General features: G+C 38.4%; 4 pseudogenes; all 4 read left to right on the forward strand.

Moving 5' to 3' along the window:
* The first annotated feature begins 637 nt into the window (after nucleotides 1–637).
* Nucleotides 638–3169, forward strand: LOC103326144 (tyrosine-sulfated glycopeptide receptor 1 pseudogene; annotated as a pseudogene).
* Nucleotides 3170–7582: 4413 nt separating this feature from the next.
* LOC103326143 (tyrosine-sulfated glycopeptide receptor 1 pseudogene) lies at nucleotides 7583–10013 on the forward strand (annotated as a pseudogene).
* Nucleotides 10014–15479: 5466 nt separating this feature from the next.
* The window catches only part of LOC148918776 (uncharacterized), an 83573-nt pseudogene continuing 75907 nt past the window's right edge, over nucleotides 15480–23145 (forward strand).
* On the forward strand, nucleotides 17274–20249 carry LOC148918777 (receptor-like protein 2 pseudogene; annotated as a pseudogene).

Consider the following 23145-nt stretch of genomic DNA (forward strand, 5'->3'; position numbering starts at 1 on the left):
TACAGATCATGGAATTTTATGCCTTTAGGCTTAAAAAAGGTAATCACATCAGAATCCTAGGATAGGATTTACACATGAAAAAGATTTATGCTTGTCCTCTACAACCTGCCTCATTTATATTAATTGTATTTTGATATCATCAATGACATAAAACATAAGAGCAAAAGAATATTGAACTTTTGGGAATGTCCTTCCCAAAAGTAATTCCCCCCCTCATCATATTTCGAGAAACATTATGAAATTCCTTGTCTTTAACCTGGTATCTCGAGAGGTGAAAGGACAATACACTCTTCTTATCTTGCAAAATTTACTCTACAAGGTTCCAAAGAATGCTCTTAGCTCAAAATATTATGTATGGATTGTATGAACTGCCTAAATAAGAATTTTTGAGCCATTACTCACAACATCACAAAATTTTCATAATGAAAGATGTAAATCCAGGTTTTTTTTAATGAAACAAACCCCGCCACGCGACAAACTTGCTTTTCCCACTTTGTCTTTGCTTCCCCAAAGTCTTCCTCACATGCATATAGGAATATGTCCAATGAGGTCTTCTCTTTGGTTTCGTTAATAGGAATATCTCTTCAACCACACAATTTAAATTGTGGTTGCTGTTTGCTGACTTCTCAATTTGTAGTGATGTTTGCATCCTTTTCAAGCATCATTGCTCTTATATATGTAAATACTTGTGAGCAACGGCACATACACAAAGAAACATGCTAGTGCAAGCTTATAACCTAATGGCTCATGCCTTCCTTCTCTTCCTCTTATTCTCTTACATTATATCTACACATATTCATGCCTGCAAACAAACTGAACGCAGCTCCCTCTTGTCCTTCGCCCACACTTTATCTTCTTCTCCTTTAAATTGGACATCCATTGATTGCTGTCGTTGGAAGGGCATCACTTGTGATCAAGATGGTTGGGTCACCCGTTTGCTCTTGCCTTCCAAAGGACTCAAAGGAGGTATCTCTCCCTTTGCACTTGCAAATCTCACCCACTTGAACCTTTCCCACAATTCACTATATGGCTCACTTGAGACTCAGTTCTTCTTGTCTTTGAATAAACTTGAGATCCTAGATTTGAGCTATAACCGTCTTTCTGGAAAGCTACCACTTTCTTTACCATCCAGCAGTATCCAGACAGTTGATTTGTCCAGCAATCACTTCTTTGGTGCAATTCCATCTTCATTCTTCCAACAAGCAAGCAACTTGACTAGTTTCAATGTCAACAACAATACCTTCACAGGGTACGTCCCATCCTCTATTTGTCTCCATTATTCTCCCTCCCTTAGGCTATTGGATTTTTCTTCCAATCAATTTAATGGCGACCTTGCTCCTGGGTTAGGGAAGTGTTCTGAATTGCAGGTTTTTCGTGCCAGTCACAATAACCTCTCAGGATTACTTCCAGAAGATATCTATAATGCTACAAAACTTGAAGAAATTGCATTGCCTTTCAATTCACTACATGGACCCATTAGTGATAAAATTGTCAACCTCACCAACCTTGCCATCCTTGACCTCTCCTTTAATCATTTTGGGGGCGAGCTTCCTCTCAATTTGGGGAACCTCTCCAAGTTGAAGTTTGTGACCTTTGATTTCAACAATTTAGAAGGTGCTTTGCCCACATCTTTGATGAATTGCACAAACCTTGTAGAATTGCGTTTGGGAAACAACAACTTGGAAGGAGATATCTCCATGCTTGATTTCTCAAGATTGAGTCAACTTACTAAACTTGACCTAAGGTTCAATAACTTCACTGGTACATTTCCAGTTAGCCTTTACTCATGTAGGTCCCTAAAAGCCATTCGGCTGGCTAAAAATCATCTAGAGGGACAAATACAAGCTGAGATTCTTTCATTGAAATCCTTGTCCTTCCTTTCACTTGGTGGCAACCGATTCACCAACCTCACATGGGCAATGAAGATATTGATGAGTTTCAAAAGTCTTCACACACTCTCGCTTGCTGGTTCCTATGAAGGTGAGGGAATCCCATCTGATGATGACATGGTTGATTTTGACGGATTCCAAAATCTTCGGCTATTGAATTTGGCTGGTTCTAACCTCAATGGTCAAATACCTTTATGGTTATCAAAGCTCAAGAATCTAGAGATGTTGGAACTGGGATTCAATAAAATCACAGGGCCAATTCCAAGTTGGTTGGGGACTCTTCCTAGGCTATTTTTTATAAACTTGTCAAACAACCGAATTTCAGGTGAATTTCCAAAGAAACTTTGTAGACTACCAAGGTTGCTTCATGGACCTAATATTGCATCTCAAGCAGACCAATATGAATTTGAATTGCCTATCTACGGCAGCAACAGCGTAACCGCAAGTCAAAATTTTCCGGCACATAAATTGTCTTTTTTCCCAGCAACGATTGTCTTATCGAAGAATAACATTGTTGGTGATATACCTACTGATATCGGCCAACTACAGCTTCTCCAGGAGTTGGATCTTGACTCCAACAACTTCTCCGGCGTCATTCCAGACCAAATATCTAACCTGAATAATTTAGAGGTTTTGAACCTCTCCATGAATCTCTTGTTTGGAATAATCCCATCGTCATTGGCGAGCCTAAATTTCTTAAAAGAATTTAATGTCTCATACAATAATCTCGAAGGATCAATACCAACAGGCACCCAGCTCCAAAGCTTCGAAGCTTCTGCGTTTGAGGGGAACCCAAAACTTTGTGGTGTGCCACTTCCAAATAAGTGCGAACCAAATAAGGGCATTGATGCATATAACAAGAACAACAAAGACGTGCACAATGGGCTCCATCAACTTCCATGGTTTTATATATTTGCAGCATTGGGGTTTATAGTGGGATTTTGGGGAGTATGTGGTTCTTTAATAATTAACAAGACATGGAGATATGCATATTTTCAATTCATAGACAATAAGATAGGGTTTATATGATGGTAACAATGCGCATCAACACGATGAAAAAAAGGCTTAGAAGCTAGATATATATTATTAATATTGTACTTTTTATTTTGCATACTCAGTCCAAAGATATGGAAACTGATGCATATTCATGTAATACGGTTGTCAATTGTGAAGGCTTGATGTCTATGTCTATGTTTTGGATTGGAATTCCCTTGCTGCTGTGCTTTGGCATGTGGGGCTCAAAGGTTATGTTTGAATATTGAAGTCGCCATTTGTTTTCATGTCTTTTTAACTTGGTTCCTTGTTTGTTGATATTAAGGAGCGTATGGTGAGCGCCCTCATGCCTTGAATCATTTATCATCAAAATATTTTATATCCTAACTGACCATGCATTTCATACGCTGACAAAAATTTGTGAACTTTGTCTATACACATGAGGAAGAAACACATAAACTCAGGGCTTTTAAGCCAATGAAGACATTCAGAATTTCATTTTGGAGTGAAGGAGCTCATGCTAGGGACATATTTGTGTATGGGAGCATGAGTTATATCCCGCACAAAAATGATAAGAACTACTCTCTCACCAATATGAAGTATCTGCAAAACTAATCACTTAGCTCAAAGGGAAGGGAAATCGCCCCAGTTGTGAATGATCGGATGAAGCAGCCATTGCATCACTAAAGATCAGAAAGAAAATTCAAGAGTTATTAATAGCCTTTCTGTCTTTGGCAATTTAGATGGATTTGAGCCACATTGTTAAGTTAGCAAAATAGATGCTTTTGAATAACTATATGTTCAATTCTGGTGGTTTTTCAAAGTAATTGGAGTCAAATATTATATGTTTATTTAGTCAATTTTATCACAAAATAATTGAAAGGAAATGCATTGCGTGGTAGGTTTGAGTGATTTAAATAGTGAACTAAATACTATGACTTTAGCAAATTTATAGTAATTAATGAAGTGAAATGCGTTTTATATTTGAAAGTTAGAAAATCTTGTGTTTATAAGGAGTTGTAGTATTCTTTTTTCTTAATTGGAATTTTTTAAGGCCAAGTTTTAATGAAACCATATTTGTGGCTCCTCTTTTGTTGTTGACGAAGAATTTTATGTCATACAAATGAAATTATAGTTTAAAGGGAACTAGTTTATTCTGTGGTGGGAATGGCCCTACCCTCTAACTAATCCATTTAAATTGTTTTATGGAGTCAATTACAATTGATTTACTGTAGATTTTTAATTATTTATTTATTTAAGAGTGGGAATTTCCAAGATATCTGCAATTAGCCTCTCTAATATATTATATCTTAACTTAAGCGATAAGATTTAGTCTTCATAATCAACAATCTTCAAGTCAAGATGGTGACTGACAAATAGACCCCCACCAAACCACACAATCATGTAATTTACTATGGGTCGTTGCCGCGCAGAGTTAGAGCATGATTGGTCCAAATAAACTTGATTAACAGTGATTGAATGGGCAGCTAATCGATAAGGGTTCCATCAACTTTGATTAATTATTTCCAATTTGTCTTATGCAGCATGTAATTAGGTAAAATTCGATGATGATAATTTTCCACTTAGGCGGTCAATGTTGGCCTTTGAAGTTCGCATAATTGCTTTTTGAATGCTGGGTATCATAGTAATTGCGTTTTTAATACTGATATTATAGTAATTGTCTACTTGTTTATTTTGTTTGTTTTCAATTGGTCTTTAGTAACTTAAAGACAAGAACATGTGATCAGAACCCATTTCAGTTCATCAGCAACTCATCCCCCAAACAAATCTAAATCAAGAGCGATTTATTTAGAAGCAAGATTAGTGGCAGACATTCCCATATATCTCAGGCCACGTCTCTCTCAAACAAGGTTAGTGAAAAATAACACCATATATCTTCCAAAAATTTCAACGAAAAATTTATCACCATATATCACGGCAACAACTTTTATTACTCTGTGTGAAGGCCTCAAATTAAGTAAGTCAAGTCCTTTCCTGGTGGGCCTCTCGTAAGTGGTGGTTGTGGAAATATATCTTCGATGTATAGAGGGGCTTCAATATTATATCAAATATAGGAGTCTAAATTATAAAATAAAATAAACTTATATGAAATGAACTTTAGAAACACATCCAAGGCCCATTTACAATATAACAAAAAGGTTTTTAACTTTTTTTAAATTACAAAACTGCCATTGATTTCTTAAAACAAATCCAACCTCAAAACCTCATTAAAAAAAATTCAAAACACTCAATGGGACATCAAAGTAATTTAATAATCAAAATTAAATTCAATATGGCTAACTGTCGTTTTTTGGATTTGTTTATAGAAATAAATGGTGTATGGTTTATCTATATTATTAGTGCTAAAAATAGGTATATGACTAAATATCTCTTAATAAATTGCATTGTGTGGTTTCAAGCATGGCTGCTCTTATATATATATATATATATATATATATATATATCTATATATATATAAAGCAAAAGACAGAGAATGGTGAAACATTCAAAATACCAGTAAATGCCCTTGGTTAATTCAATAATTAAGAATTGAAATTATTAATTAAATGAGGATAATATGGTAAATTCACATTTTTTCATATTTAAAAAATTAAAATTAAAAACAAAATTAGATAATAGGTCCTACTTTTAAGGAACATAACTACCCATGTTATCTTTTCTTAATTCTAAAAAAAAAAGAAAAAAGAAAATCAATTGGCACATGCTCAGGCTAATATATATATATATATATATATATATATATATATGCCCTTTCTATTGAGGAATCCCTTAAATAATTTTATTTGAGGGACACCCTTTAGGGTACTCTACAATTTTTTTTTTCCAATGATCCAAACTATCTATTTTTTAGGTTTTCATTCATAGATCATCCTTACAAAAAATTAGACAAATCGGAAACCGTTTCGACATCCAATTGTGTCCTACAAAATCAATGAACATGGTGCTTCAAGAAAGTACTAAAATTTCAATAACTCAATTGAATGGTCAAATGATATCGGATTTAAATGATTTTTTGTAGAGATATCTTTGAATGTGTATCTACAAAATAGACGATTTGAATTAGTGAAATACAATTCGCAATGGGCCCTACAAAATGCGTCCCTCAAATAAGAGGGATCCCTTAATGGAAGCTCTCTGTATATATATATATACACACACACACCTAATTTGCAATGAGCAACGCACATATACTAAGCAACATGCTAGTGCAGCCTTATAACCTAATGGCTCTTCCTCTTATTCTCTTATATTATTTCTACAAATATTCATGCCTGCAAACAAACTGAAGACAGCTCCCTCTTTTCCTTTGCCTCAACTCTATCTTCTCCTCCTTTAAATTGGACATCCATTGATTGCTGTCGTTGGAAGGGCATCTAGTGTAATCAAGATGGTTGGGACACCCATTGCTCTTGCCTTCCAAAGGGCTCAAAGGAGGTATCCTTTCTTCTTCACTTGGAAGGGCATCAAGTGTAATTAAGTTGTTGACAAAGAACTTGATGTCATACAAATGAAATTATAGTTGAAAATGAACTAGTATGGGGTTGTATTAGTTTAATCTGCGGTGGGAATGGCCCCACCCTCTAACTAATGCATTTAAATTGTCTTATGGAGTCAATTACAATTGATTTACTGTAGATTTTTAATTAATTATTTATTTAGGAGTGGGAATTTCCAAGATATCCGTAATTAGCCTCTCTAATATATTATATCTTAACTTAAGCGATAAGATTTAGTCTTCATAATCAACAATCTTTAAGTCAAGATGGTGATTGACAAATAGACCCCCACCCACCCCATTTTAATTCACATCTTATTTTCCTTCCAGATTTTCAAGCAATCTGCAAACATGGATAAAAAAGTAATTTGCATTCAAACCACAAGTTCTTAGAAGGTAGCTCTAGTTCACACAATCATGTAAATTACATCAACTTTGTGGTGATTGAATGGTCCAAATAAACTTGATTAGCGGTGATTGAATGGGCAGCTAACCGATAAGGGTTCCATCAACTTTGATTAATTATTTCCAATTTGTCTTATGCAGCATGTAATTAGGTAGAATTCGATGATGAAAATTTTCCTCTTAGGCACCCAATGTTAGCCTTTGAAGTTCGCATAATTGCCTTTTGAATGCTGGGTATGATAGTAATTGCCTTTTTATTCTATAAGGGTTCCATCAACTTTGTTGGGTATAAAGCAACTTTGTTGGATATAAAGCAAAAGACAGAGAATGGTGAAACATTCAAAATACCAAAAAATGTCATTGGTTAATGCAAACATTAAGGATTGAAATTATTAATTAAATGAGGATAATATGGTAAATTCACACTTTTCATATAAAAAAAATTAAAATTAAAAGAAAAATCAGATAATGGATCCTATTTTTATGGAGCACAACTATCTATTATCTTTTTTAATTCTAAAATACATTAAAAAAATTTTTTTGAAAAAGCCTCTTGCAGGCGCGGAAGCATGTGTGGAGAGGTTAGTATTGATATTATAGTAACCTTAAACTGCCATTCTGTTACATGATTGTATGCTTTCTAGTTATTTTTTGCTTTGGCAGGAGAACCTTTTATTAATGATGTAGTACCATATGCAGTGGCGGACCTACAGAGGCGCAAGGAGGTGCATGAGAAATTGAATATTAATTTTTCCAGTATTTATATAATTGAATTGTGGTTGTTGTTTGCCAACTTCTCAATTTGCAATGATGTTTGCATCCTTTTCAAGCATCATTGCTCTTATATATGTAAACACCTGTGAGCAACGGCACATACACAAAGAAACATGCTAGTGCAAGCTTATAACCTAATGGCTCATGCCTTCCTTCTCTTCCTCTTATTCTCTTACATTATATCTACACATATTCATGCCTGCAAACAAACTGAACGCAGCTCCCTCATCTCCTTCGCCTCCACTTTATCTTCTTCTCCTTTAAATTGGACATCCATTGATTGCTGTCGTTGGATGGGCATCACTTGTGATCAAGATGGTTGGGTCACCCGTTTGCTCTTGCCTTCCAAAGGACCAAAGGAGGTATCTCTCCCTTTGCACTTGCAAATCTCACCCACTTGAACCTTTCCCACAATTCACTATATGGCTCACTTGAGACTCAGTTCTTCTTGTCTTTGAATAAACTTGAGATCCTAGATTTGAGCTATAACCGTCTTTCTGGAAAGCTACCACTTTCTTTACCATCCAGCAGTATCCGAACAGTTGATTTGTCCAGCAATCACTTCTTTGGTGCAATTCCATCTTCATTCTTCCAACAAGCAAGCAACTTGACTAGTTTCAATGTCAACAACAATACCTTCACAGGGTATGTCCCATCCTCTATTTGTCTCCATTATTCTCCCTCCCTTAGACTATTGGATTTTTCTTCCAATCAATTTAATGGCGACCTTGCTCTGGGTTAGGAAGTGTTCAATTGCAGGTTTTTCGTGCTCACAATAACCTCTCAGGATTACTTCCAGAAGATATCTATAATGCTACAAAACTTGAAGAAATTGCATTGCCTTTCAATTCACTACATGGACCCATTAGTGATAAAATTGTCAACCTCACCAACCTTGCCATCCTTGACCTCTCCTTTAATCATTTTGCGGGCGAGATTCCTCTCAATTTCGGGAAGCTCTCCAAGTTGAAGTTTGTGACCTTTGATTTCAACAATTTAGAAGGTGTTTTGCCCCCATCTTTGATGAATTGCACAAACCTTGTAGAACTGCGTGTGGGAAACAACACCTTGGAAGGAGATATCTCCATGCTTGATTTCTCAAGACTGAGTCAACTTACTAAACTTGACCTAAGGGTGAATAACTTCACTGGTACGGTTCCAGTAAGCATTTACTCATGTAGGTTCCTAAAAGCCATTGGATTGGCTGGAAATCATTTAGAGGGACAAATAGAAGTTGAGATTCTTGCATTGAAATCCTTGTCCTTCCTCTCTCTTGATGGCAACCGATTCACCAACCTCACAGGGGCAATGAAGATATTGATGAGTTGCAGAAGTCTTCACGCACTCATGCTTAGTGGTTCCTTTGTGGGTGAGGGAATGCCATCTGATGATGACATGGTTGATTTTCATGGATTCCAAAATCTTCGGCTCTTGGCTTTGGCTCATTCTAACCTCACTGGTCAAATACCTTTATGGTTATCGAAGCTCAAGAATCTAGAGATTTTGTTTCTGGGTTTTAATCAAATCACAGGGCCAATTCCAAGTTGGTTTGGGACTCTTCCAAGGTTGTTATTTATAGGCTTGAGTTGCAACCAAATTTCAGGTGAATTTCCAAAGCAACTTTGTCGACTGCCAAGGTTGCTTTATGAACGTAATATTGCATCTCAAGCAGATCAATATGAATTAGAATTGCCTATTATCACCCAGTACAACAGCAGGGGCAGAAAAACCACAAATCAAAATTTTCTATCGCAAAACTTGGATTTTTATCCAGCATCGATAGACTTATCTGCGAATAACATTAGTGGTTATATACCTGCTGAGATCAACCAATTGCAGCTTCTCCGCAGGTTGACTCTTGATTCCAACAACTTCTCCGGCATCATTCCAGACCAAATATCTAACCTAAAATATTTAGAGGTTTTGGACCTCTCCACAAATCACTTGTCTGGAATAATCCCATCGTCATTGGCGAGCCTTAATTTCTTAAGAGATTTTAATGTCTCATACAATAACCTCGAAGGAACAATACCAACAGGCACCCAGCTCCAAAGCTTCAACACTTCTACCTTTGAGGGGAATCCAAAACTTTGTGGTGCCCCTCTTCCAAATAAGTGCAGACCAAATAAGGACATGGATGCAGATAACAAGAACAACAAAGACGAGGGCAATGGGCATCATCAACTTCCATGGTTTTACATTTTCGTTGCGTTGGGGTTCATAATAGGATTTTGGGGAGTCTGTGGTTCTTTAGTTATTAAAAAGACATGGAGATATGCGTATTTTCAATTCATAGACAATCTACAAGATAGGCTCTATGTGATGATAACAGTCCCCCTCAGCAGGATGAAAAGAAAGCTTAGAGGCTAGATATATATTATTAATATTGTACTTTTTATTTTGCATTTTCAGTTTACTTTACCCTTTTCTTTTCTTTTTTCTTCTTCTTCATTTCAAAGTAACTGGACTCAAATTTAAAGGATATATGTTGTTCGGTTCATAAAGTTATGGGGAAAAAGAAACCCTAAACTCATGCAGACAAGTGAAAATATAATACCATAACCCACTTCAGCTGCAGGAAAAAATCTACAACATCGTCATGAACTCCTCAGTATGCTGTTTCTGATAGACTTGAAGAAAAGATAATATATGATGCTGCTGTCCAACTTATTTTTGAGAAAATAAACTACAAATCTCACAACTCATGGTTTTCTTCCTTCCATGTTTAACTTAAAAAATCATGACACATCCTATACAGCTTATAACAACTCTGCAATAAACAAGTTGTAAGACATTTGCAATTTAACTCTGACTGTCTAAAGTCAATATCACAACCAGCGTGGATATTGGCAAGGCAAATCAGATATTTCCTGTGCTTGAAAGCGGATGATATAATTTCTGGTCATGACAAATTCACCTAACAAATTTTTCACATAAAAACGCTGCACTGTCGCCAGATGGACCTCTTCCATATAACATTGGAATGAAGCCCTGAAAACAAATGACCGGACTCTTGCGACTAGTTGGAAAAATGCGTCCAAGCGCCCGATATTTTCTTCCTACAAACCATCAACAAATGAACATTAAGCTACATAAAAACAAGGAAATTGTCCATTTTTTTGTCAAATTTTTTGCCTTGGACTCAGTCACTCAGAGCAAGAAATAACTTTAAACAAAGAAAAAAAAAACTAAAATAGAAAATGTATATTTCATATATCAAAGATGCGCTGCAACCTACAACTATTGGCTTCTATTGGTCACATTATGTTCATGAAAACAAAAAAATCACGTTTACTCGTTCAACAGGTCTAAAACCTCGACAGGACCAGCCGGATTCCTTGGAACCCGGGACGAATCCGTCGTATTTCCGGCATCATCCCGACGTCGGGCCTACTTACTAAAGACCGAGTCTCCCCTGAAAAATGGACATTTTTCCAAAATTTTCAACATGTTAAAATCACAGTTCAATATCCCAACAGGCAGCATGCTTCAGAACAAATAAATAGTTTACAACAAGGGCCTCCAGCCTCACAAATCAAACCCCACAGGGCGATAATATAGCATATCTAAGAATTCAAAATACAAACAGAAACTGTAGTTAAACAGAAATAAAAGAGTTAAGGAGCCCTACGAAGGTTCGAAGTTCGGAAGCTCGCGACCCGACTCTGCTGATTCGATCAACTCACGGCTAAGAGACGCAAAACAAAAAAGTGTGAGTCGACAAAACAAAGTTTAGTTCAATTGAAACCAAAGTAATATAACCCCACCGTTAAGAAAACGATGCATAAAACCATATGCACTCAAAACCATCATAACCCTATATATATAAAGTTTGGTCAAAACCATAACTAAATCTGAAAACCCATAATGGAACTTCATAAGTCAACCCATCCAAAGTTTTCCTTACAATTCCCAAACTAAACTCTCGAAACACGTACCCATTGGCACAACGAGCGAGGAAGTATCCTCACTAAGAAACAAGAAAGAATGAATAGATATATATATATATGTATATATGTATATATGTATATAATATATATATATATAAATGACATCACCTAGTTTGTACCGGGGAAATAATCCAACTAAGGATTGTTTGACTAGTCTGCATGGAAGAATCCTCAATTGACCATGTGGCTAGGGAACGAGCCGTCCAACTAGGGAACTAACTCTACCAGCACGTACAGCCGAATCTTCAAGACTCGTGCGCTGCAACAAGTCTACGTGTGCGGACTACCCCGCTAAGGGTTTACGAAACACCCCATCAAGGTGCCGGGTTCTAACATATCCAAGTATCTCAATAATCCAATTCTATTCATAATTTCCGTAACCGGGGAGGTACATAGGGTAGTGCGTATAGCACTTCAACTAACATACTATAATCGCAATTCTTTCCAAAATCTCACATCAACAACCCAAGTACCCCAACCATAACCAACATAGATAGAAATTGTCAAAATTCATATATATATATATATATATAGATATAGATAAACTCAAGATACTCAAATATGCCAAAACCCAAAAATATATTGCAATTGCTATATAAAAACATCAAGTTCAACAATTGAATATATAATATATTCAATAAACCAATAAAACATTATGCATAATTTTTCCATAAAAAAAACCATGCTTAGTATTTAAAACCAAAGTCCAATCAAAAGTAGTCCCATGTTGCTTGATCCTGAGAGGGTCCTGTGTAACACCCCGACCCCAAATTTATCCCATGTTTTAATTAATTTAAGTGGAATTGAGGAATCACCCGTGGGATAGGGGTATTTTGGTCATTTTCTTACCCGAAAGGAATTTGGGAATTTCGGTTGTACCGTTGCGTAGAGCACGGTGAGATGAGTTCGTAGACATGTAGTGGGCTCGAATCGGAGTTGTAACGAGAGAGATATGATCAGAAGAAGCTCAGTGGCATAATCGTAAATATTTGGAAAATGGATTTTTGGTTAAAAGACGGAATTGCCCCGTCCTCTCTCTCTCCCCGCGTCTCTCTCTCCCGACAGCAGCTCCCTCCTCTCTCTCTTGAAACTCCGGCCACCGTCCATGGCGGTGGGCGGACCGATGCTCAAAGGACCGGCTCGGCCGCCGTCGAGACTGCCCTTCCCGACGTCGGCCGCCGCTCCCGCCGGAAAATGCGAGGTTTTGGTGGTTTCGCGAAACCGCGGCTCAATCTCCCTCCTCCGGCCACCGTTTCGGGTGATTGAGGTATGGATTCCTACCTATTTTTCATGATCTAGCTGATGGTTGGGTAGGATTACATCAATTTTGAGTGTAGATCATCCGATTTTCGATTTAGGTTTCGGCCGGTTTTGCGATCGCGATTCCGGCCACTTCCGGTCAGTTTTTGGGGTATGTCCAAGAACAAAAGTGACTCCAAATTAGGTGTATTACCTAGGGTAGGAGTCTTGGCTCACAATTTGGAGGTTTTCCGGCGATGCGATATCGCTTTAGACACCCACGTCTGCCGGCGTGTGGCGGCGCGTGGGTACTGTAGCTGAGGGCATTTTTGTCCCATTGTGATCCTCTCGATGTCACGAGCGCGTAGGTGTGCTCGGATCTCATTTTGGATACCGTTAGAGTTCCAAACGGATATCGCATATCGCGTATTTTTCGGGTTCACTAGGTTTGGACCGTTGGATGGTCCTGAAGTTATAATATGTTGATCTAGGTATTACCAGGATCGTGTAGGATTTGACGGATCGTAAAGCGAGTCCCGGATACTCCGGAAATGCCAACCCTAGGGTGAGGGTTTTAGTAACCGTCCGATCGTGCGATCGTGAGCGATCCGACCGTCCGATCTGGACCAAACTTGCAGGACGTGTGTCCTAGACCTTGTAGAACCTATAGGAACTTTCGGATCATAATTTGGAGGTTGTGGGCCCCGCAGGCCTGTTTGACCTTAGGTTGACCGTGAGACTTCCGAGATAGTCTTACCTTTCTTTGAGGGTTAGAATGACCTTAGTGATAGGTCTTGAGCGTTGTCGAACTAAATGGATATTGTGGGTTTAGGATATAATTGATGAATTTAAATGGGGGAGTTTATGGAATGCTTTATTTGTTGAGATTTATATAAGATTAGAAATTATATTTTCTATAATTAATTGTGTGGATGTATAAAGGTAAATAAAGCGATCGAATGTTCGTTTACAGTGCTATACGCACTACCCCATGATATGATTGTGTGAGGTGGTGAGAATGTAGACGAGCCCGGTGTTGAGGTCGCACGCGTCTTTAGATTGGCGGCGTGTTGAGACCCCATACGTGGCGGGTGGGTCGGCGTATGAGAGGAGATGTGATTGTGTGAGGTGGTGAGAATGTAGCGAGCCCGGTGGTGAGTCATAGCGTCTTTGGATTAGCCAACAGTGTTGGCGACCCCATACGTGGCGGGTGCGTCTGGCGTATGAGGAGATGTGATTGTGTGATGGTGGTGAGAATGTAGCGGGCGGTGGTGAGAATGTAGCGAGGCCCAATGTGAGTCGCCGCGCGTCTTTGGATTAGCGGCGTGTTGCGGACCTACGTGGCGGGTGCGTCCCGGCGTATGAGGAGATGTGATTGTGTGAGGCTGGTGAGAATGTAGCGAGCCCGGTGTTGAGTCGCCGCGTCTTTGGATTAGCCGGCGTGTTGGCGGACCCCATCGTGGCGGGTGGGTCGGCGTATGAGAGGAGATGTGATTGTGTGAGGTGGTGAGAATGTAGCGAGCCCGGTGGTGAGTCGCACGCGTCTTTGGATTAGCGGCGTGTTGCGACCCCATCGTGGCGGGTGCGTCCGGCGTATGAGGAGATGTGATTGTGTAAGTGGTGAGAATGTAGCGAGGCCCGGTGGTGAGTCGCACGTGTCTTTGGATTAGCGGCGTGTTGCGGACCCCATCGTGGTGGGTGCGTCTGGCGTATGAGGAGATGTGATTGTGTGATGGTGGTGAGAATGTAGCGAGGCGGTGGTGAGAATGTAGCGAGCCCAATGTGAGTCGCACGCGCGTCTTTGGATTAGCCGGCGTGTTGCGACCCCATACGTGGCGGGTGCGTCCGGCGTATGAGGAGATGTGATTGTGTGATGGTGGTGAGAATGTAGCGGGCGGTGGTGAGAATGTAGCGAGGCTGGTGAGAATGTAGCGAGCCCGGTGTGAGTCGCCGCGCGTCTTTGGATTTGCGGCGTGTTGCGGACCCCATCGTGGCGGGTGCGTCCGGCGTATGAGGAGATATGGTTGTGTGAGGCTGGTGAGAATGTAGCGGGCCCGGTGTGAGTCGCATAGCGTCTTTGGATTAGCGGCGTGTTGGCGGGCCCCATACGAGGCCGGGTGCGTCCCGTCGTATGAGGGGTGATACTGTGATTGTGTTTGATGGGTTGTGATGGATAAATATTAGAATGTATGTAATTGTGTGGTGGTAATGGTTTATTTGATATTAGGAGCCAGGATAGATACGAAAGAGCTACGTGTGGCTTGATCCCTTAGTAGGGTACGTAGGCAGCCTGAAGTTACTAGGTGCAGCCACAGATTAGACCCCACTTAGGTGGTCTTATTGAGATTGGTTTGGACCTCGTTGATGGTCCCGAAACTTGGTTGAATTGAGACTCGTCCTGTGGACTGAGCAAGTGAAGGTGTGCATAAATAGATTTGGAATTTGGTATACGCATGTTTGATGCATTAAGTTATTTTAAAAGCATTGTGGGCAGTTCTGCTAGAATCATTTGAAGGCCGGAGGCCATTTATGTAAATTGCATGAGATTATATTGTGCATGCTGCCGGTTGGGTTATAAATGTGTTTTATGCAGGTGGAAATTTTGGGGAAATGTTCAATTTACAGGCTGCGAAATTTGTGAAAGTCTCGTGCCCTTAATCCTCTATGGTAAATGAGGACATAGATTTAAGGAGTGAACCCGGCGTGGGTGTGATGCCGGGGTCTCCGCAGGTTAAATCTCGGGTTCCGGAAAATTCGGGACGGGTCACATCATCCGCTGTTTCGTGCGAGTAGCCAAAGCACCTATTTGACAGTGCAAATTAATACAAAATGCATCAAAAGGAAACTTTAAATTAAAATCCTAGTTTCCCGGGTTTCACGTAAAGTACGAGGAATGAGACATTCTTAAAGTCTAACTACGTGTTTCGAATGAAGAGATAGCATCGGAAGACGCTCGGTCAGCACCGGCAGTCAAACTTTCCAAATTGGGTCAACTGGGCCCACGGGGTCCACGACCCCTGATTTCTAATCTGGAAGTTCCTATGAGTTCCACAAGGTTTAGAATACACGTCCTACAAGTTTGGTCCGGACTGAACGGTCGGATTGCTCGAGATCGTACGATCGGACGGTTATCGTTTAACGCAAACTTTAAGTTATTGAATCAGAACATCCGGGGCTTTGATTCACGATCCGCAAAATCCTATACGATCCTAGAAATGTCTAGATCAACATATATTAAATTGGAGTCGATCCAACGGTCCAAACATGTTGAACCCAGATAACGCCTGATATGCAATATCCAATCAACTACGGTATAAAAGATATGATCACTCTCTAAAGTAGTTCACATTGCTTGTATTAATTGATTGATGCATTTGTTTGTGTCTCAACTACAGTGAGGAAGAAGCAAGGATGAAGATCTACTCAGTTACAACTAGGTGCTATTATGCATTTGGGGCACTTGTATCTGAAGAGACTTCGTACAAAATCAAAGGTACTTCTGCATCAAATTATTGCTTGGGCTTTTGCTTCTTTTTTTTTTAATATCAAATTATTCCAGAATTGCCTAGAGTCCGGTGGGTACTTCCTGATTCTACTTTATTTTCCTGGGAAATGATAGTGTGGGGCTAATTAGCTAACTGGAGTTATGATTTGGACTAAGGCCTCTGCTATTTTGAGGATCTCTTAGTTGGGTCATGTCTCTAAAGCCTGTTTGATTCGTATTTCTAATTCTGTGTAGTTGCTTCTGGGGTGCATTGCCCTCCCAACGCCAGTTCACAAAGAAAAAATATATATACATGGATACATTTTTGCCAAACAGACAAAAGCTCATTTTTATTTTGTCGGTCAAAATAATTAAAGTTTATTTTAGTAACATATAAATCATTTTTATTTTGTCAGTCAATTACCATTTATCATTAGATTAATTCAATGACCTTTATTAAAAATTTAAGTGAGCAACAAGTAGAAAAGATACTCATATCCTCATTTTTATGTCCTTAAGTGAGCGGGAATGTTCTTACAATATATTCATATAAATGTGCAAATAGAAAAGATACTCCCTAACATTATTGGTGAGGCCTCTCCATCATAAACGACACAGGATGTGATGATGTATTTTTAGTGAGCAACAAGTAGGAAAAGAAGTTGCCGCTAAGAAGTCTTGGACTCGGAGGCTATCCATAAAAGGAAGGATGTGGCCGCTTGCTTTGTCTCCACGAGATCCTATTAGCCAATGCCATTCATCTGTGAATGCGATGAAGCGAATATATGGACAGTAGAAAAAGCCAATTTGGCAACTATATATAATTCATACCAAACTCACATGTCCTCATTTTTATGTGGATCATCGCCGACCTTGAATCCCACGCAACCTCAGCATACTAACTATAAGAAAATCAAAAAATTAAATGCAAGTGGTTATTGATATTTCGAGAAACATTATGAAATTCCTTGGTGAACAGAAGTTTGTGCTTTAAATTAAAACAAATCCAACAGTTCTACGTTTAATTAATTATGGCCCTTTGTTCCCCATATATTTTAACAGAAGTTTGTGCTTTAAATTAGGCACCTTCTCCATCTTTGGTCCTGGTTGGGGCTCATTTTCTTAGAAGAATCATCAACAAGAAAAACAACTTTGAACTTGGACTTTAGAAGATGCGCTGGTATCAGCTGTCAAAACATGTTCCAGTTTGAATTCAACAAGGATTCTGTTTAACACTTATATCTTCTTTCTTTTTTGTGGAAAAAAGGAAAACGTTTATCACATATATGATATATTCGTATCACGGCAACAACTTTGAGTACTTTGTGAAGGCCAAGTCCTCTTCTGCTGGTCCATATCAATAATTTGCATTCTGTGGTTGTTGAGCCAATAGGTCAAGATCACTCCTGGTGGCATTAGTGGGAATATCTCTTAAGACCCAATGAGGTCTTCTTTCTGGTTTCATTAGTGGGAATATCTCTTCAACCACACAATTTGCATTGTGGTTGTTGTTTGCCGACTTCTCAATTTGTACTGATGTTTGCATCCTTTTCAAGCATCATAGCTCTTATATATATGTAAATACATGTGACCAACGGCACATACACAAAGCAACATGTTAGTGTGCAAGCTTATAACCTAATGGCTCATCCCTTCCTTCTCTTCCTCTTGTTCTCTTGCATTTTATCTACAAATATCCATGCCTGCAAACAAACTGAACGCAGCTCCCTCCTGTCCTTTGCCTCCGCTCTATCTTCTCCTCCTTTAAATTGGACATCCCTTGATTGTTGTTGTTGGAAGGGCATCACTTGTGATCAAGATGGTTGGGTCAACCATTTGCTCTTACCTTCCAAAGGGCTCAAAGGAGGTATCTCTCCCTTTTCACTTGCAAATCTCACACATCTCACCCACTTGAACCTTTCCCACAATTCACTATATGGTTCGCTTGAAACTCAGTTCTTCTTTTCTTTGAATCAACTCGAGATCCTTGATTTGAGCTATAATAATCTTTTTGGAGAGTTACCACTTTCTCTACCATCCAGCAATATCCGAACAATTGATTTGTCCAGCAATCACTTCTTTGGTGCAATTCCATCTTCATTCTTCCAACAAGCAAGCAACTTGACTAGTTTCAATGTCAGCAACAATACCTTCACAGGGTCTGTCCCATCCTCTATTTGTCTCAAACATTCTTCTCCCTTTCTTAGGCTATTGGATTTTTCTTTCAATGTGTTCAGTGGCAACCTTGCTCCTGGCTTAGGGAAGTGTTCCAAACTGCAGGTTTTTCGTGCCGGTCACAATAACCTCTCAGGATTATTTCCAGAAGATATTTATAATGCTACCAAACTTGAAGAAATTGCATTACCTCTCAATTCACTACATGGAGCCATTAGTGATAAAATTGTCAACCTCACCAACCTCGCAACCCTTGATCTCTACTATAATCATTTTGGTGGCAAGCTTCCTCTCAATTTGGGGAAGCTATCTGAGTTGAAGTTTGTGACCCTCGATTTCAACAATTTAGATGGTGTTTTGCTCCCGTCTTTGATGAATTGCACAAACCTTGTAGAATTGCGTTTGGGATCCAACAACTTGGAAGGAGATATCTCCTTGCTTGATTTTTCCAGACTTAGTCAACTTACTAAACTTGACCTACGGTTCAATAACTTCACTGGTACGGTTCCAGTAAGCCTTTACTCATGTAGGTTCCTAAAAGCCATTCGGTTGGCTGGAAATAATCTAGAGGGACAAATACAAGCTGAGATAGTTTCATTGAAATCCTTGTCCTTCCTCTCGCTTGGTTACAACCGATTTACCAACCTCACAGGGGCAATGAAGATATTAATGAGTTGCAGAAGTCTTCACACACTTTTGCTTAGTGGTTCCTTTGTGGGTGAGGGAATGCCATCTGATGATGACATGGTTGATTTTCATGGATTCCAAAATCTTCGATGCTTGGCTTTGAATCGTTCTAACCTCACTGGTCAAATACCTTTATGGTTATCAAAGCTCAAAAATCTAGAGATCTTGTCTCTAGATTTTAATCAAATCACAGGGCCAATTCCAAACTGGTTGGAGACTCTTCCTAGACTGTTTTATATAAGCTTGTCATACAACCAAATTTCAGGTGAATTTCCAAAGCAACTTTGTCGACTACCAAGTTTGCTTTATGAACCTAATATTGCATCTCAAGTAGTCAAATATGAATTTGAACTTCCTGTCCTCAGCAAAGGCATCAGCATAAAAGCAAATCAAACTTTTCTACAGCCAAAATTGTATTCTCCACCCGGATGGATAGACGTATCTAACAATAACATTAGTGGTTATATACCTGTTGAGATAGGCCAATTGCAGCTTCTCCGCAAGTTGGCTCTTGATGACAACAACTTCTCCGGCATCATTCCAGACCAAATATCTAACCTAAAAAATTTAGAGGTTTTGGACCTCTCCACGAATCACTTGTCTGGAATAATCCCATCATCATTGGCGAGTCTTAATTTCTTGAAAGAATTTAATGCCTCATACAATAATCTTGAAGGACCAATACCAACAGGCACCCAACTCCAAAGCTTCAACTCTTCTGCCTTTGAGGGGAATCCAAAACTTTGTGGTGCCCCACTTCCAAATAAGTGCGGACCAAGTAAGGGCATTGATGCATATAACAGGAACAATATAGACGTGGACAATGGACCTCATCAACATCCGTGGTTTTATATTTTCATTGCATTGGGGTTCATAGTAGGATTTTGGGGAGTTTGTGGTTCTTTAGTTATTAACAAGACATGGAGATATGCATATTTTCAATTCATAGACAATCTACAAGATAGGCTCTATGTGATGATAAGTCGATAACAGTCCACATCAACATGATGAAAAGAAGGCTTAGAGGCTAGATATATATTATTAATGTTGTACTTTTATATTGCATTTTTAGTTTGCTTTTCGTTTTTTTTTTCCTTCTTTGGAAAGTAACTGGACTCAAATTTAAAGGATATATGTTGTTCTATTCATAAAATTATGGGGGAATTTGTACCTAACTGTTGATTTGCCCCCTGAATTTGTTTATATCTTTCGATTTACCCATATCCTCTTTTTGAAAAATTATTGATATGAACTTTATTTTTCACTAATTTCCTCCATGCCGTCTAAATCCTCAACATTTCATCCAATTTGCCGTTAAATAAGTGGGAAAAATTGGTCAATTTGTACATTAAAAATAACTAAATACTGAAAAATAAAATAACATGAAATAAAATAGAAAAAAATAGAAGAATTTTAATAAAAATCAACCCAACACTCCCACAGGCTTCTCTCTCTCTCTCTCTCTCTCTCTCTATCTCCCCCAAATTCCATCCAATTCCACTCAACCACTACCCTAATTCCAACTCCCAAAGCCATCAACACCCACCTTTAATTTTAAAGACTTAAGGCCCCGTTTTGGTGGGCTGGACTGGACTAGTTAGGATTGGGCTTTGAGTGTTGGACTGGTTTGGCTTTGATTGGGTTGGACTTTAATAAGTTCTTTGGCACATTAAGTTGGACTAGGCTGCACTGGACTAAAGTCCAATCCATTGTTTGGTACAAGCATGGACTGGACAGCATTGGACTTCAAATAAAATTTATTTTTAAAATTTATTTTAACGTTTATTAAAATTATTTAATATCAGAAATAATTAAATTTAATAAATAAAAACTTGTACACAAAATTAAAAATAAGAAATCACATGAAGAAACCATAAAAATAGTCCAAAAATTCACAAAATTCACTACTACAAAAAAGGAAAACCACGACGGGAATTCACCTTCGTGTATTCTGTTTTCAAATCATCGTAGAATCCACCGACATCTTTTCCATAACCAAACCACGACGGTGAATAACCGTCGTTGTTAAAACAAAAAACATCATCAAAAAATAAAAACCGACGTCTTTGTGCTGCAAAAAGACATAAAAATCGAGGATGAGAATAGACGACCAACTCCAACAAAAAAGCGTCGTTAAAAAGGAAACATATGACAAATATAAATACGACGTCTTTACAATCATAATAGACGACGTTATTGACACCTACTACGTCACAACATTTCCCACAACCGTCGTAAAATAAATTTTCCACTTCGATTTTTTATGAATTATGACGTGGAAATAGATGTCGGGTCATTAATTACGACGTATGTATTTACTTAGACGACGTTGAAATGAATAAACAACGTCGGTTCCAAATAAATGAGAGCCGTATTACAGAATTTATACGTCATATTTTGAAAATAAACGACGTGGAAAAAATGATGGGGTCATTAATTACGACACAGTAATTTATAAGGACGACGTTGTCGTCTATATACAACGTCGGTACCATGAAAAAGACCGTCGTGTTTAATAATTTATACGTCTTCATTAAAAAAATTAACGTCGTCTAATTCATCTTAACGTCGACGAATTTAATGGACTTCAAATACCGTCGTGAATTCATCCTTTTCCACTTCGTTTATTAAAGAACTTACGACGTGGTAAATTCATGACGACGTCGTCTTTTGTAACGTTCAGGTTAAAATTCTCATCTTTTAGACGTCGGTATTATGGGATTGGAGTCGTGTTATTTTGAATTACATGGCGGTTCTTTATGCTTGTCCGACGTGTTATCCTGGATTACTGTTTCACAATAGCGTCGTGGTTCTTCATTGTTACTTTGCTTTAAGACGTCGGTAAATATATTGCGGTCGTTGAATGCTCCAAAACGTCGTTATTTATTAGAACAGACGTTTGTTTTTCACATTTTTATCAAAACCGTCGTGTTTTGTAATCTGGAACCAGTAGTTTTTGTTCGATTGTTTTGTGGCCAAAACTGTATAATGAAAGTGAAGAAATCACATTACAATATATTACAAAATTAATGTCATACACTGCCAATTAAAAGCATCATTCAACCCATATATCTTCACACCCATCTCGAATATTTTGACTCCTAACTCAACCACCACTTCATCAAATGTGTCAACATTTGGCATCCCCCTAGTAAATGGCTCACACTCAATTCTCACATCACCTAAGACATCATCACCAATAACATCATTATATTCTCTATTAGGCATTGATAACACTACCGACCAACCACGATGCATCGGGTCGTCAACAAAAAATACTTGTTTGACTTGAGAAGCCAACACAAATTGGTCATTCCTATGTCCAATTTTACTCAAATCTACAAGGGTAAATCCAAGTTAAATCCACTACAAGACCAGAAGTATTATCAATCCAATCACACCTAAAGACTGGGATTGTAAACTTTTGGTAGTCAAGGTCCCAAATTTCTTGAATGACACCATAGAAACCCATATTTGAGAGAATTGGGTTTTTATCCTTGGCACTAGCAACTTGCATAGTATGTGCAAGTAAATAAACTCCACTATTTTGAGTTGTCCGCACATCATCTTGTGCCTTGATGTTGAATTTAATACCTTTAATGAGATAGCTCCTATATAATGGCACTGCCATGTTTGGACCAGCTTGCTAGCCACCTTAAATTTTCTGATACGCCATGATTGTCTTCCTCATTAAGTTCACTTTGAACCTGCAAATTAATCATATAACTTAATTCAATCTAACATAGAAAGAAGAAAATTAAAAGTCCAATATGTTATTCAATAACATATACCTTGAAGCGTAGCCATTGAATGAAAGTGCTATTGTGCTTATCCTGCAGCCACTTTGTTCTCTTTCTAAATTTTGGATAAGTGGTCTGGATGTGGATCATATGTTGCCTACATGACACACAAAATTCAAGTATTACGGTCCCAAACATATAAGATAAACATAAGAAATAATTTAAAATGGAAACTTAAAGAATAAAACTCATACGTACTCGATATAAGGTAGGACTTCCTCCGTATTCTCCA

Source organism: Prunus mume, linkage group LG3 (assembly GCF_029339155.1).
Source record: "Prunus mume cultivar Tortuosa linkage group LG3, ASM2933915v1, whole genome shotgun sequence".
Classification (NCBI taxonomy): domain Eukaryota; kingdom Viridiplantae; phylum Streptophyta; class Magnoliopsida; order Rosales; family Rosaceae; genus Prunus; species Prunus mume.